At 39.7% G+C, this 17,624-nt stretch overlaps 1 long non-coding RNA gene across 1 annotated transcript in view; it reads right to left on the reverse strand.

The window, feature by feature from the left end:
* The window catches only part of LOC123510798, a 14,641-nt gene extending 7,050 nt beyond the window's left edge, over positions 1-7,591 (reverse strand). The window contains exon 1 of the long non-coding RNA XR_006676604.1: positions 7,425-7,591. This is a non-coding gene — a long non-coding RNA (uncharacterized LOC123510798). The remainder of the gene's footprint in view (positions 1-7,424) is intronic.
* Between the last annotated feature and the right edge of the window lie 10,033 nt (positions 7,592-17,624).

Genomic DNA, 17,624 nt, shown 5'->3' on the forward strand with positions numbered 1-17,624 from the left:
CTAACCTTCCTTCACAGCTTTACCAACCTTGGAGACTCGCGCATATTGTTCAGACTGTCTGCAAACACTTCGCTCACTGTGTCTCTCGATTCTTGCTCATCAGAACTAAATATTGCAGGAACTGATGATTACTTGAGTATTACCACTGGGGGTATTAAAAACAAGGGGAAGGTTGTGTCCTCTCCCACGGTTACCACTGAGCAGGGGGGGTGAGGGAGGGAAGAGGTGAAAGGGGAAGGGAAGGGAAGATGAAGGAAAAGTGAAAAAAAAATGAGTGAGAATTAGATGAAGATGGGTAGAAAATGGAATTGGTGGTGAGTTGATAGGATGGGAAGGTTAGGAGAGGGAAGAAAAAGGAGACAAAACAAGGAGAGAAAGATTGAACAGGAAGTAAGAAAAGGAAAGGGAGGAAACAGGATAGATATGAAGGGAAGGAAGGAATAAAAAAATATATATAAGCACAACTAGTAAGAGAGAGAGAAAGAGAAAGAGAGAAAGAAAGAGAACAGGAACGAGTAGAGGAGGAGGAGGAGGAGGAGGAGGAGGAGGAGGAGGAGGAGGAGGAGGAACAGCTAGTCTTGTGCATCCTAATTCTACCTGTGTATCAAGGCAGGTAATTAAGTTATTAAGGCTACAACACCTGCATACGTCTGAGTCATTTACAATTTTTCGGCCAGTAGTTTGAAGTAATTAAGTGACAAAATAACAACAATGAGGTTAAGTGCCTAGCTCAGTCTTGGCGGCGATGTGTTATTACCAAATGGACAGAACATGATGCACTCGTGTTTATAAATGTGCCAGCTGACCCACGCACACACACACACACACACACACACACACACACACACACACACACACACACACACACACACACACACACACACAACTAAGCTAATGTTCCAATCTTAATTCTCCCTCAATCCCATATGTATATTTTCAGTATGTATGTACTGGAATTACTAATTAACCGTATTATTATCATTATTATTACACACACACACACACACACACACACACACACACACACACACACACACACACACACACACACACACACACACACACACACACACACACACACCATGCCTGATATATTTAATGAGTGTAAATCTGCCTGTATTCCTTCAAAATGACAATACATTATACTTTTACTTACACACACGCACAGAGAGAGAGAGAGAGAGAGAGAGAGAGAGAGAGAGAGAGAGAGAGAGAGAGAGAGAGAGAGAGAGAGAGAGAGAGAGAGAGAGAGAGAGACGCACTACAAGTATCACCATTTAAGTCTACACACGACGTAGTTCTTAGGCCCAAGTGACACTGCAAGCTGATCCAAGACGCTTTTAGGAGAATCTGAACACTTTAACCCCTTCAGTACTGGGCATTTTCACCATGAGTTTTGATTGTGATAAGACGAATTTAATTACACTAACAAGGTTCTATGGAGGTCAGAAGGTTAAAGGTCCAGATTCTTCACTGTTTTAATCCCCCATGTGAAATTTTGAGGCTGTATAAAATTGTCTAACAGAAACCTCAATAAATATGAAGACGTGTCAATGTACTAAACGGGTTGAATAGTACTCTAGTTACTTAAAAAGGGTTAGAGATACTTAAAGAGTGTTAGAATTACATATAAAGTGATCCTGTTACTTATACATCACGTGACTGATACGAGGAGGTTTAAAAAGGATCTGAACCTTTTAAAATTAGCATGAGAGAAAACATTTAAAATTACATCGAGACTGAATGCGAAACTTCAAAAAATACTAAAAACAAAAGGATCTAAACCTTTAAAATTAGTGCGAGAGAAAAGATTCAAAAATACATATAGAATGAATACGAAACTTCTAAAAACACATAAAAAAATAAGGAAATGAAGCAATCAAGACTCGAATACAGGCAAGAAACTGCCATTCGAAGCTTCAACGTAGCCACGGAGCATCGAAAAGGGTTCTGAAGTGCTTCAAACATGCACGATGGATTTAAAGTGAGTATGAAACTTCTAAAAACACATAAAAATAAGAAAATGAAGCAATGAAGTCTCGAATACAAACAAGAAACTACCATTCGAAGCTTCAACGCAGCCACGGAGCATCGAAAAGGGTTCTGAAGCGCTTCAAACATGCACGAGAGTTTGAAACAGGTAAGCCGCGTCCCCTCACAGATGAATCACACGCAAGTCCCCTGGTAATTAATGCATGTACGCTCAGGTAACACAGGTAAGCTTCCCCTCCCCTCCCCCCCCCCCTTTCCGAGCCCTTAATGAAAAACGAGGCAATGGGAAAAAAATAATAAAAGGTTCAAAATAATAATAAAAAAAAGTCCCTCGTGTAAAATAGAAAATGTAAAATGATAGAAAATGGGAAGAAATATTGCTAAAGGGACAGGTGAGAGAAAAGTAAGGAAAATGTAGAGATGATATTTTGTAAAGATTCAAAAGGGACAAATAAATGAAAAATTGGGCTGATAAATAGTTTGATTACTCTGAAGACGAGGTAAAATGAAAAAAAATAAGACATACAACTTACTATACTACTACTACTACTACTACTACTACTACAACTATTACTACTGTTACAACTACAACTATTAATGCTGCTACTACTACTACTACTACTACTACTACTACTAATAATAATAATAATAATACAACTACTACTACTATTACCACCACCATTACCACCACTACTACTACTATCACCACCATTATCACTACTACTACTACAACTACTACCACCACAACTACCACTACTACTATTAATAATAACAGTAACGCATTGAGCATAAGGCAAGTTACGTAGCGGCGAGGGGCCATGCACTGCGTGGCGCCGCTGAGTAATACTGGCACACACACACACACACACACACACACACACACACACACACACACACACACACACACCATGCCATTACCACTCTAATTAAACACAATGCAATGTAATATGAAATAATATGACGATCATGATAATACGAGATGCGTGTCATTAAACCATCACCACCACCACCACTCCACTACTACTACTGTTACTACTGCTGCTGCTGCTACTGCTACTGCTGTTACTGCTGCTACTGCTACTACTACTATTACTATTACTGCTGCTACTGTTACTGCTACTGCTACTGCTACTGTTACTACTACTACTACGACTACTCTTACTACTACTACTACTACTACTACTACTACTACTACTAGTACTACAACAACAACAACAACACTACTACTACTACTACTACTACTACTACTACTACTACAACAACTACTACTACTACTAATAATAATAATATTACTACTACTACCGCTACTATTACTACTACTACTACTACTATAAAGACAGGATGTGAGTATGCTTGACTGTGACAAAGGGTAGGAAAAAAGTAACGGAAGATGAAAAAAAAAAAAAAAAAAAAAAAAAGCTGACGATAGAAAGGAAGGGCAGGGCATGGAATACACTCAATAGAGGATACAGGTAAGCCAGCCCTCACGTGACGCTAACAACTGCCACCCCTTAGAAGGTATAATGGGAAGGTAACGAAGGAAGAGCGAGAGGATGCGATACAACACCTGCACTTCAATATAAAAGGTACATGATAGTAAGTTTGAAGCGTTCTGGCGTCTCATTAAGGATGTTTTTCGTGGTTCCAGCGACAGTTCAAGGTCTCCAAGCGGTCAATTTTAAGTTATAGTATTTTGAAGCTTTCCTGTGTGTGTGTGTTTTTTTTTTTTTTTAGCCAACTTAACCCTTTCAGTACCATGACGTTCTGCTTAGTATTTGGTGATTTTATTCAGCTTTAAAAACTCATGTGGGGGAATTAATATAGTGAAGGTACTGGCTATTAATCTTCTGACCTCCATACACGCTTCCTAATGTCAATAAAATGGTCTAATCGTACACATATCTCAAGGTAAAAATGTGTCCCAGTACTGAAGGGGTTAACGTATTTTACCTTGATTTTTTTTTAATATTAGACGAAATTATTTGCATTTGAAAGGGTCTATAGAGGTGGGGCACATTTTTACCTTGAGATTTGTGTACCATATACCATTTTATTGATATTAGGAAGGGTCTATGGATGTCAGAAGATTAATGGCCAAAGTCTTTACTATTTCAATCCCTCACATGTTTCAAACGATGTATAAAATCGCCAAATGGTAATCAGAATAGATATGAAAACGCGTCCTGGTGCTGAAGAGATTAAGAATGCTTTCATGACCACTAACAGTTTGATAAGGTTCATGCAACACTAATTGAAGATAATCGCTATTTTGAAACGTTTCTTGCGTCTTATCAAGGATGTTTTTATGAATCCAGTGATAATTACCAATGGAAGATTCCCCAACAAGAACACAAGAACATTTAGTATCGTTAGAAAAATTTGTTATATTATCTCAATCTTCCAAACTGTTCTTCTATTGTTTTTTTTATTCTTCATATTCTTCTAAACTATTTTCAAAGGCCATGGAAACGTGTGACTTTTTTTTTTATTTAATGCTTCATCTTTTTTTTTTATGTCTTGTGGTCTGGTATCGCTAATTCTTCTCTGATCTTTAAGGGGACTGGCATTCAACTGAGCCTTTCTTGTTAATCTTTTGTTGCTCTTGGCCAAAAAAAAAATAATAATAAAAAAAAAAAAAAAAAAAAAAATGAAAACATCCCATTAAGTAAGTCTTTCATTAATCACTAACCTCTCTGAGACTATTTCACTTCATTTGTAGCCATGACCAAACATTTCATTAGCTAGAAATCGTTAAATCTATCCTTTTCATGCCTTTATCTTTTGTATGTGGTAATAAAGATACCATTCAGTGCTTTGAAGTGTTGTGAAGTTTTGCGTGCAGTAGTGAAAGAGTTAGGATGTTTTCATAATTTTCTTTTTCATGTCAGCCAAGAACAAGAACAAGAAAGGCTCAATTTAATGTCAGTTCCCCTAAAGATCAGAGAATAATTAGCGATATCTGAACACAAGACATAAATAAAAGAGACGAAACATTAATACAATAGTCTCACTCGCCTCCATGGCCTTTGAAAATAGTTTAGAAGAACATGATGAATAAAAGAAATAATAGAACAGTTTGGAAGAATGAGTAGAAGAATGAAAGAATGATAAAAAAAATGAAAAAAAAGTTTGGAAAGAGTAATAGAATGAAAAGATGAATGAAAGAATAATACAAGAATAAATAATAAAAAAATGAATAATAGAAGAAAAAATTAATAAAATAAAACGAATGAGAGAATAACAGAGGAATGCAAAATAAAGACAGGGAGGAAATGAATGTCTGTCTATAAGAGGATCCTACTTAAGGAGTCAGGGATGGAAATTAACGACATCCGAAACATCCTTAGGAGCGTCTGGGGGTGAAGGATACGAAGGAAGATTAGCAGTAGAGAAGGAAGTTTGGGATTGGTTCTAACCCCTTCAGTACCATGACTCGTTTCCATATTCATTCTGGTGACTATTTGGTGATTTCATACAGCTTCAGAAACTCTTGCCATTAAACTTCTGACCTCCATAGACCCTTCTTAATGTCAATAAAATGTCCTGAAACATGCCAAGCTGTCTTAAAATGCGCTCAAAACATGTCAAACTGTCTTAAAATGCTCTCAAAACATGCCAAAATGTTTTAAAATGCCCTCAAAACATATCAAACTGTCTTAAAATGTCCTAAAAACATGCCAAACTGTCTTAAAGTTCCCTCAAAATATGCCAAACTGTCTTAAAATGCCCTCAAAACATGCCAAACTGTCTTATAATGTCCTCAAAACATGCCAAACTGTCTTAAAATGCCCTCAAAATATGCCAAACTGTCTTAAAATGCCCTCAAAACATGCCAAACTGTCTTAAAATGCCCTCAAAACATGCCAAACTGTCTTATAATGCCCTCAAAATATGCCAAACTGTCTTAAAATGCCCTCAAAATATGCCAAACTATCTTAAAATGCCTTCAAAACATGCCAAACTGTCTTAAAAAAAATGCCTTTATAAAGTTTCTATGTTAATTCTGGTGACTACTTATTTGGTGATGACATACAGCTTCAGAAACTCATGCGGGCGATTAAAATAGTGAATACTGTTCCCATTAATCTTCTGACCTCCATAGACCCTTCCTGATGTCAAGAAAATCGTCTAATGACACCGAAACCTCAAGATAAAAATGTGTTCTAATACTGAAGGGGTTAAATAATCATTAGAAAAGTGAGAGAGAGAGAGAGAGAGAGAGAGAGAGAGAGAGAGAGAGAGAGAGAGAGAGAGAGAGAGAGAGAGTAATGGCAAGAGCAGCAGCACCACGAAGTTAATATCAGATAAACTCACACACACAGGAAGTTATTTCTCTATCGCAATGGCGAGAATATATCGTTGGCTGCTTCGTATTTGGCTTCGATACCTCGCTAAACACCACGAATTTCAACCCCTACCCCCCCCAAACACCCACACACACACACACACACACACACACACACGCATATTTGGAGAGAAGGAGGGAGAAAATAAGCCAATATGAAATTAAGTATATATTAGGTCCTCTTTGAAGCATAGAAAACGGATGGAAGGACAGAGAGAGGGAGGGAGGGAGGGATGGAGGGAAGGGAGGAAAGTGAGAGAAGAGAGGGGATGATTGGGAGGAGAAGAGAAGAGGAGGAGGGAGGAGGAATGCGTTCTACAACAGGAAGTTTATAAGATTCACCAGGAGGAGGAGGAGGAGGAGGAGGAGGAGGAGGAGGAGGAGGAGGAGGGAAGGATAGACCACCAATACTCACACCCCTCTCTCTCTCTCTCTCTCTCACACAGATCCTTATCACTATTACCTCGGGGCAGCTGACCATCTTACTTCCTCTCCCTCTCCCTCTCTCTCCCCACCACCACCACCACCACCCCTCCCAGTAAGCAGCGCCCCGCCTCCCCTCTCCCCATCACTTGTCTAATATTTCCCTCCTTACTGCCGGCGTGACTAGTATTTGAGAACATTCCTATTCAAATCCACAATAGGACGATGCCAACCCAGGTGATTTCCAGTGATCTGTACACCTGTTACCTCCTCTCCCTCCCTGTTCCCTCCACATGACAGATATCATATTCTCCTCCTCCTCCTCCTCCTCCTCCTCCTCCTGTGGGTGCATTGTTAAGGTGTATAGCTTAGTTTACCTCTCTAATCATATGGTTTACCTGGTGTGAAGGTCAAAGGGACAGGTAAGGTGTGGGATTATTACTAGTAAGCGCAGGTGAATAATGGTTTTAGCGCAGGTGTACTTAAAGGTGGTTTTCTCCCTTTCTCTCCGTCTGCCTATGGTTTTGTGAGTTAGTTGGTAATTATGGACAGGTGTAGGTGAATAATGACCTTCCTGTCTTGTGTTATAAGGGTGAATATGGCCACTGTGGTGTTGTGGAGCCGGAAGTGGTGTAAAAACAAAAAACAACTGATCAACTCTCACCTTTTTCCTCTATTATCCACATCATCCACTTGAGCTATCCACTTCTTCCACATCCACGGAAGACCCAATGCCTGGTGGATCTGTTCATGGCCCTAGAGTCGATGGATGACGTCACAAATACTAAATAAACTCGGATTAATAAACACGTGTCTACGCAGTCTTACCATTTGCCGGTGTTGGGATAGGAGGCTGATGATGATGATGGTGGCGGTGTTGCTGCTGGTTAGTGTTTTCTTTGTTTTCAACGGGATCAATTTTTTATTTTTTTTTTTTACTGTTGAGAGAAATACATAGATTGATATTTGTGTAGGTGGAGAGAGAGAGAGAGAGAGAGAGAGAGAGAGAGAGAGAGAGAGAGAGAGAGAGAGAGAGAGAGAGAGAGAGAGAAACGAAGCACGAAACACAGACAAATACGTAAACATTTATCACTTAACCCTGAACGCTTACTCTCTCTCCCCTCTCCCATTCCGCCCCCTCTCTCTCTCTCTCTCTCTCTCTCAACAGTAAAACAAACAAAAATAATCCCGTTGTAAACAAAGTAAACAATAACCAGCACCGACACCACCACCATCATCATCATCAGCCTCTTATCCCAACACAAGCAAATGGCGGGATTGCGTAGACACATGTTAATTAATCCGAGTTTATTTAGTATTTGTGACGTCATCCATCGACTCTAGGGCCATGAACAGATCCGCCAGGCATTGGGTCTTCCGTGGATGTGGAAGAAGTGGATGAGTTCAAGTGGATGATGTGATAATTGAGGAAAAAGGTGAGAGATGATTGTTTTTTTTTTTTTGTATTATGGTGGGCAAAAATATAAATGATACTATTGACAATAAGGGTTTTCAAATTTCAGTATTCTGTGATCTTTCTAAAGCCTTTCGTTCAATCTCACATTCCATTTTGATAAAGAAATAATGTTTATGTTATCCATGGCATAGCTCTCCAATGGTTTAAAAGTTACCTTAGCTTTCGAAAACAATGCACTGTTTTTAATAGTTCTGTATCATCCTTTGCTTCTCTCAATCACGGTGTGCCTCAGGGATCAATTTTAGCTCCTATTTTATTCTTGTTGTATATAAATGACATAACACGCAATACTGATAGGTTGAAATTACTCTTGTTTGCTGGTGACACTCCCATACACATACAGGGCTACAACTTGCATGAAATTAAAAAAAAAAAAAAAACTAAATTTGATCCATCAACCACTACACATTGAAATATATTTAGATAATGAATTATTAAAACAAGTGGAACAAAGTAAATTTTTAGGAGTAACAAGTGATAGCAAGTGGAAGTGGAGTGTACGAGGCTCAGCAAGAGTATTGGAATATTACATCAAGTTCGCAGGTCGTTAACATTTGATTGTAATAAACAGATTTACTTAGGATTAGCATATCACACACCTTATGTACACTGCTGTGCAATTTAGGGAGAAGCCAATAGCACCTCACCTGGAAACCCTGCTCATTTACCAAGAAAAAAATGTTACGTGTCATGTTCGGCAGGAATAGATACGCTCACACACACAACCTTTATTTCAGAACTTTGATTTGTTAACACTGCATAACCATAACAGCTTTGCAAACTTCGTGTCTCATTGTGGTTTTCAGTTTATGCCAAATACTTTTTCATTCCCGTAGAAAAAATAGCCAAATTTTACCACTACACATAACTTGACATGCTCAAAGATTTCTATTCTACAGAGGAGTAAAAAAAATGCAAACAACTTCCTAAAAATATATTCCAAAACAGTCAGGGAAATTTAATGATTCATATTTAGTTAGTTGTAATTATTGTTACATTTAGTTAGTTGTAATTAGTGTCAGAGTAGGCCTGGTTTGCCTTAATCAACAGACCTAGGCCTATGATTCTACTATTTTTATTTAATTTTGCAATGTATAATTATGTTGTGTATCAGTATCTCTCTCTCTCTCTCTCTCTCTCTCTCTCTCTCTCTCTCTCTCTCTCTCTCTCTCTCGTTTTGCCTCACCTAGTCAAGATCAGTCAAGAGGGTTAATTAATTACGAAATAAGTAATTGATCAAGGGAAATGCTGCTCTCGCCTCCATCATTATTTTGCCTGATGCATTTCCTCTTGTCTCAAATAATGATAGTGAATAGAAGATGATGCACGAGAAACCAGACTCAGGAATTATTATCGTGTCCACTCCCTCTTCTTCTTCTTCTTCTTGATCTTCCTCTTCTTCCTTTTTCCTCTTCTTCTTTTTTTTTTTCTTGACCTTCTTAGATACAGCACGTTTTTTTTTTTTTTTTTTTTTTTTTTTCTTCCAAGATCTGATGTTGAGTACGAATGTTTGTTGTTGTTGTTGTTGTTGTTGTTTTGTGTGTTTGGTTATTAATTACGTCTTTTTTTTAGGTTTTTGTTCTTGTGTGTGTGTGTGTGTGTGTGTGTGTTTATCGTCAGAGAGAGAGAGAGAGAGAGAGAGAGAGAGAGAGAAACATCGTGTGAAAAAGAAAATAAGAGAATAAAATCAATAAGAATCCACGAAAAAAAGAATAAATTATGAGAAAACGTGTGTGTGTGTGTGTGTGTGTGTGTGTGTGTGTGTGTGTGTGTGTGTGTGTGTGTGTGTGTGTGTGTGTTTGATAGATTAACGGCCCCCACGTGTGTGTTTTGAATGTTTGCGGTGTGTAGGGCGCGCAGTGAAGTGTATGAACGTGTATCAAGATGTATTGAGGCTGTTTAGCGGAGTGTAGCGTGAAGGGAGGAGCGGAGAAAAGTGTGCATTGAAGTGAGGAAATAGTGTGTAGCGTGTAGTGTGTGGTGATTGACTGTGTGTAGTGTGTGTGTGTGGTGATTGGGTGTGTAGTGTTTGGTGTGTGGTGATTGTGTGTGTGTGTGTGTGTTGTGTGGTGTGTGGTGATAGGTATTTTATGAAGGTTTTGTAAGTAAAGGAGTCTTGTAAAGTATATAGGGCTGGAAAAGTGTGGAGTAGCGAAGCAACAAATATACTGAGAGAAAATTGAGGAGTTTGTAGTGAGCAGGCTGTGTTTATGCTAACCTTTCCAGACCATTTCACCTTTTTATTACTCTCTCTCTCTCTCTCTCTCTCTCTCTCTCTCTCTCTCTCTTGGACCATAGACACACACAAACATACACAAAATTCCCTCCAATATGTTTACGCACCACAATCACTCCCTCCTTATCTCCCCCAGCTGTCCCCACCTCCCCCTCTCTCTTTCTCGCTCTCACCGCCCCCACACCTCGCACAAAGCCCTCTCTTCCTTCTCCTTCAGACGAGAGCGAAGTTGATTACGGGTTAGGCAAGCTGGGCGGCCATCTGCGATTTGGCCAACATTAGTTCACCTCGTCTTCCTCGCGCTGAGCCGAGCGTTGCCACGGAGAGGAAAAACAAGCGTGTTCCCTTCCCCTCTTCCATGTTGCTATAGGAGGAGGAGGAGGAGGAGGAGGAGGAGGAGTAGGTATTCCATCTTCATATTTCAGTCATTTTTTGTGTTATTACTTATTTTTTTGGTTTCGTTGTCTCTCTCTCTCTCTCTCTCTCTCTCTCTCTCTCTCTCTCTCTCTCTCTCTCTCGATAAAAAAAGGATTAAGAGGAAGAAATACCAGATAAGTGGTCTGTTGTCTTTCTCAAGGTCGCTGTGTGTGTGTGTGTGTGTGTGTGTGTGTGTGTGTGTGTGTGTGTGTGTGTGTACTCTGGTGTTTGGGGAATGATGAGGAAAGTAGTGGTGGTGGTGGTGGTGGTGATGGTGGTGGTGGTGAAGTGAACGTTAAAGGAAAGTGAAGGAAAGTTTGAAGGAGGTGAAGGAATGAATGGAGAGAGAGAGAGAGAGAGAGAGAGAGAGAGAGAGAGAGAGAGAGAGAGAGAGAGATGGGAAATATTGAGTAGCAAGAAAAAGGGAAAAAAGGACTAATTGAATGTGTGTGTGTGTGTGTGTGTGTGTGTGTGTGTGTGTGTGTGTGTGTGTGTGTGTCTGTCCCACTCTTTTCTCTCCTTCTATTCTTTTCCAAACAATTTTTTCTTTATTTCTTTACAGTTTCACCTAATCCTTTCTTCCTCTTCAAATCTTCTCAACACAATCCCAATCACTGATAATCTTATAATCCTTTCCCTTCCTCCAAATAATCACCACCACCACCACCACCACCACCACCACCACCACCACCACCACCACCACCACTACTACCTCTTCCTCCTCCTCCTGCTATGAAAAATGAGCCTCACAAACTGCCACCTTCACCCCGCCTCGTCTGAACCATAACCGCTGGGCACCTTGATGAATCGCCGAGCGCCAGGTACTATGATATCAATCCAGCCGGGACACTCTAAGATAAGTTCAGTCCATCACTCTTAAACTCCTTAATTTATAGAGCGTTTCCACCTCCACATCCCCACGTAGACCGTATTCGGAAACGCTTAGCTATGTGTTTTTTTTTTTTTTTTTTTTTTTTTTTTTGTCATGGTTGTTTTCTAAGGCCACAGAGATGCTTAGCAGGTTTTCAAGGTTTTTTCTCCAGTTTATAATACAAAAATCTTGTTATTTTATCACTTGATCTGTAGAAACTCGCGTATGAATTTATGTACCTTTAACTAGAGCTTTTAAAATCTGGGGTTTTTTTTCTCATTACGACTGTTTTCTAAGGCCACAGAGATGTTTAGCGGGTTTTCAAGGTATTTTCTACTGTTTGTAATGTAGGAATCTTGTTAATCTATCACCTGAACTGTAGAAACACACTTAAAAACATATGTACTTTCAATTAGAGCCTTTTAAAATCTTTGCTTTTTTTTCTCATTACGACTGTTTTCTAAGGCCACAGAGATGTTTAGCGGGTTTTCAAGTCTATTTCTACTGTTTATAATGTAGGAATCTTGTTAATCTATCACGTGAACTGTAGAAACACGCTTATGAATATGGACCTTCAATTAGAGCCTTTTAAAATCTTTGCTCTGTTTTCTAAGGCCACGAAGATGCATAGCGGGGTTTTCAAGGCAGTTTTTCCAGTTTACAATAAAGAAATCTTGTTATTCTATCGCTAGAAATGAAGAAACACGCTTATGAACTTACGCATTTTCAAGTAGAGCCTTTTAAATCTCGAGGTGCGCTGTAGAGGAGCAAGGAACGAAGGTGGTGGTAGTGGTGGTGGTGGTGGTGGTGGAGATGAAGGCGCAAGAAACTCATCTGCATTCATTTGTTTTTATCTCGGAGCATCGATACCTTATCTCGTTTAATAGTGGGAAATGAAGGAGTGGTGCGGGAGATGGCGATAGAGGATAACGAGCTTACCTTTGATGAATATGCTCCTCTCCCTCTCTCTCCCTCTCCCTCTCTCTCCCTCCTCCCATTAATAACACATTTCCTTCACTCGTTTTAAAGTCCCGCTCTGGCTAATCTTGTGCGAGTTACGAGTGGGTTAGATGTGAGTAATAGGTGAGTAATGGGTGAGTTATACAGTTTACAAGGTGAGCTATAGGTGACTTTCAGGTGTTACGGATGAGTTCGAGGTGAGTTTTGGGTGTTACAGGTAAATTTCAGGTGAGTTATAAGGGTTTTCCAGGTGAGTTACGTGTATAGGTGAATTTTTGATGAGTTACAGGTGTGCTTTGGGTGTTACAGGTAAATTTCAGGTGAGTTACGTGTCTAGGTGAATTATTGAAGGGCTTTAATTAACTTTCAGGTGAGTTACGTGTATAGGTGAATTTTTGATGAGTTACAGGTGTGCTTTGAATGTTACTGGTAAATTTCAGGTGAGGTATAAGGTTGTCCCAGGTGAATTACGTGTCTAGGACTGTTAGAGGTGAGTTATTAATGAGTTACAGGTGAGGTGAAGAGGAGTCAGGGTGAATGACAGGTAAATTGTTAATGAGTTACCATCAGGTGGGTTACAGGTGAGTTACAGCAAGTTACAGGCAAGGATTAAGTTCACCTAACATCATTTCCTGGCAAAGATCCAAAGATTGTAATAAATCCATGAATCATTTTAAAATTACTATTACATTTTGCTTAAAAGGACATTAATTACACTCTTCCTCTTACTCTTCATGCACTCTCTCTCTCTCTCTCTCCCTCTCTTTCTCTTTCTCTCTCTCTCTCTCTCTTTCCACACAGCGAGAGCTTCAGCGCACAACAGGAAATAGGAAGTAATCAGCTTCAATTAAGAGGAAGCTAAGTAAAGAGGAGGAAAGATGGAAAGCTCGTCCGGTCAAGGTTTGAAAGAACGAAGCTTCGAAATTTGCATGGTGAATCAGTCTTCGAATATCTCTCTCTCTCTCTTTCTCTCTCTCTCTGTTTTCCTCCGTTATTCCTCCACTTCTCCTCCTCCAACCCTTCCATCCCTCACCGGCGTCTCACCTGTACCCTCCCAGAGCCCCGCGGTAATTAAGGGCAGGTAATCACGCCGCAAGTTCACCTGATTAATGATGAGGAATAAGTCAGAGAAAAATTCAATCCGGTGAACGCTTGGGATTTGAAGGCAGTCAGGTTAATATTCTCTCTCTCTCTCTCTCTCTCTCTCTCTCTCTCTCTCTCTCTCTCTCTCTCTCTCTCTCTCTCTGACGGGGTTAAATGCTGTTTCAGAGAGAGAGAGAGAGAGAGTGAGTCAACATACAGGCAATAAATGAAGAATACGGAATCTTAAACAAGAAAAAAAACATGAGAAAAACAGTAGAGAGAGAGAGAGAGAGAGAGAGAGAGAGAGAGAGAGAGAGAGAGAGAGAGAGAGAGAGAGAGAAAACGTGGCGCCAATTACCATTAAGACCAGTGTCACACAACGTTGGCGCCGTGGCTATTTAGGCGAGGAGGAGGAGGAGGAGGAGGAGGAGGAGGAGGAGGAGGAGGAGGAGGAGGAGGAGGAGGAGGAGGAGGAGGAGGAGGAGAGGGAGGCTGCCGTGTATAATGATGTTTTGAGCTTCGTCCATTTCCTCCTCCTCCTCCTCCTCCTCCTCCTCCTCCTCCTCCTCCTCCTCCTCCTCCTCCTCCTCTTCTTCTTCTTTACTCCATCGAAAAAGAAAATGGATGAAGGTGAAAAATAACCTCAAATAACACGTACATAACCATAACCTATTTAATACTCGTCCTATACCTGAATATATGACCAATACCCTCCCCCCCCTTGGCATTCATAGAACATGGGAAGATGGTGTGTGTGTGTGTGTGTGTGTGTGTGTGTGTGTGTGTGTGTGTGTGTGTGTGTGTGTGTGTGTGTGTTTTATCAAGTATTTTCTATTTATTGTTTGTCCAGAGTGATAAATTCGTGTTTATTCAGGAAAAGTTATTATTTTCCCTCCAGGTAGGAAAAAATATTGAAAAGAGAAGAAGAAAAGAAAATAGAATAGAGATAACAAAAGACGGAAGCAGAAGGAACAAAAACGAGAAGGAATAGAAGGAGGAGGAGGAGGAGGAGGAGGAAGATAAACATAAGTAAAAACTGAAAAACGAAGAAAAAGATGAAAAAAAAATCGATAAAGGAAAGAAAATAAGGAAGGAAAGAAGGAGGAGGAGGAAGAGGAAGAGAATATAGACAGAAACAAAACTCAAACGCGAAGAAGAGAGAAAATAAAACCGAGAAAGTTAACAAATGAAGACGACGGAAGGAGAAGAACGAAAAGGAGTAGGAGAAGGAAGAGAAGGAGGAGGAGGAGGAGGAAGAGGAGGACACAGGTAAAAAAAAAAACAAAAAACGAAGAAAAACGATAAAGGAAACAAATTAAGAAAACGGAAGGATAAATACGAGAAGTAGGAGAAGGAAATCATTATTGGAGGAGGAGGAGGAGGAGGAGGAGGAGGAGGAGGAGGAAGCAGTCTCAGGATAATTACAGGTATACAGGTGTTTCCAGACGGGGGAGAAAGACCAATAAATCGCGTATGTTATCACCTGAATCCACACAGCGCGGCCGTTCTCTAAGTTATTTGAAGCGAGCGTGGCGGCGGTCGTGGGGGGTCGTGGGGGGCGTGGGTGGGGGGGCATTTGGGGGGCTTTGAGGGGTGTTTGGGCTAGGGTGTAGGTAGGGAGTGATATGAGAAGGGGGGGAGCTCTCCTCACTAAAGCTGTGGTATGGACACTCTCTCTCTCTCTCTCTCTCTCTCTCTCTCTCTCTCTCTCTCTCTCTCTCTCTCTATCTCTATCTCTCCGCGCCTTCCCCACGCCTTCATGTATCCAACGTACTTTTTCTCTCCTTTTTCCTTTTTATATTTTTTTTTACTTTTTTTTATATTTTTCAATGTATTTTTGTTTGTTATTTTCTAAAGTGCATTATATTTTTTTTGTTTTTTCTCTTTTCTTTTCTAATGTTGGTTTTGCTTTGTAGGTTTTATTTATTTATTTTTATTCATTTATTTTTTTATGTTTTGATTTTCCACGATATATTTTCCTGTCTATTTTCTTTGTACGGCTCATTTGTATTTATTTATTTATTTATTTATTTATTTATTTGGTACGTTTGATTTCGCCTCCATCAGTCTCTCTCTCTCTCTCTCTCTCTCTCTCTCTCTCTCTCTATTCTCTCTCTCTCTCTCTCTCTCTCTCTCTCTCTCTCTCTCTCTCTCTCTCTCTCTCTCTCTCTCTCTCTCTCTCCAATATTTCCTCTACCTTGCTTTTCATTATTATTCAGGCAAGAGAACGGTCTCACTTCGTCTCTCTCCCTACCCTCCTCTCTCTCTCTCTCTCCCACTCCCTCTCTCCCTCACTCCCTCTCCCAGTACGGTCATAGATCAAAAGACAGCAAAATTACCCTCCAGCCCACACTGCCTGGCAAAGATTGAAAGGCAACACCAGCTGAGGTCGTCTCGAATATCAATCAATCATGTTTTTGCGTCAATCTCTCGGAGTGTGTAATTATTTCTATCCCAACCCTTCAGTCGCTATTACCATTAGACTCAAGGTACAGGCCGTCTCGCGAATTATACACTCCCCAAACTTCTTTACTACGAACCCCTGAGCAGTGTAGCATCGGTTCCTCACGAGGATATAGGTATTGGATGCTTCTAAAGAGGATTGGATTCTGTTATAGGGAATCGAGTCGTGTTTATGTGGTGTTTGCTGTGTTTTATAAGGTATCGGAGCGTGGAAGTGATGCCAGAATGGTGTCACTGCGCACTGTAGCCTGTAATTCGTGAAAAGCTGATGTATTTGTTGATCCTACGCTAGTGAGTGGTGGTGAGGGAGGAGTGTGTGATGATAACTAGAATCAGGAACGTCAGAGGAATGAGTCTCACCCATGACAAATTAGGGATGGATGAGACAGGCGAGGTTGTTGTTGTGCATTTATTTCTTTCTTTCTTTTCTCGCTCTCTTGTTCTTGTTTTCCTCAGAGTTATCAGTCACTCGCTCTCTCTCTCTCTCTCTCTCTCGAACTTAACAGCTAATGGGGATTGTTGTTTCCATAAATATTTTCCTTTTTTTTTTTTTTTTTTCCTTTCTTTATCAGTTTCCTCGTTTTTTTTTCCTATTTTCTTTTCGTATTCTCGTTTTCTTCATTGTTATCTCTCGTTTTCTCTCGAACTTTCTCTCGAACTTAACAGGTAATGGGGGTTGTTGTTTTCATATATTTTCTTCCTTTTTTTTCTTTTCTTCCTTTTCTTTCTCATTCTTTTCTTCAAGTTTTTCTTATTCTCGTTTTCTTCAATGCTTTCACTCACTTGCTCTCTCTCTCTCTCTCTCTCTCTCTCTCTCTCTCTCTCTCTCTCTCTCTCTCTCTCTCTCTCTCTCTCTCTCTCTCTCTCTCTCTCGTGAACTTAATAGGTAATGAGAGTTATTGTTTTCATATTTTTCCTTTCTTTCTTTCTCATTCTTTACTTCAAGCTTTTTTTTTTTTTTTATTTCATATTTTCGTTTTCCTCAATGTTATTATTCGCTTTTCTCTCGAAGGTCCAGTCAATATTAGTTGTAGTTTTAGTTTTTTTTTATTTTATATATTTTTTTTTTCGTTTCTATCTTATTTTCTTCAGTTTTTGTTTTTATTTTACATTTTTTGCGTTTGTCTTTTCTTCAATTTTTTTAATATTTTTTTTCACAATTTTATTTTCTTCAATGCTATCACTCACTCTCTCAAACTTAACAGGTAATGGGAGCTGTTGTGTTTCATTTACATACATTTTCCTTTCTTTCTCATTATAATCTTTTAACTTTTCCTTTTCTTCCATGTTCTGTATTCTTCAATGTTATAGTTCACTCGCTTTGTCTCGAAGTTAAAGGCAATTTATTATTATTATT

The sequence above is a fragment of the Portunus trituberculatus genome, chromosome 4 (genome assembly GCF_017591435.1).
Source record: "Portunus trituberculatus isolate SZX2019 chromosome 4, ASM1759143v1, whole genome shotgun sequence".
NCBI classification, from domain to species: Eukaryota; Metazoa; Arthropoda; class Malacostraca; order Decapoda; family Portunidae; genus Portunus; species Portunus trituberculatus.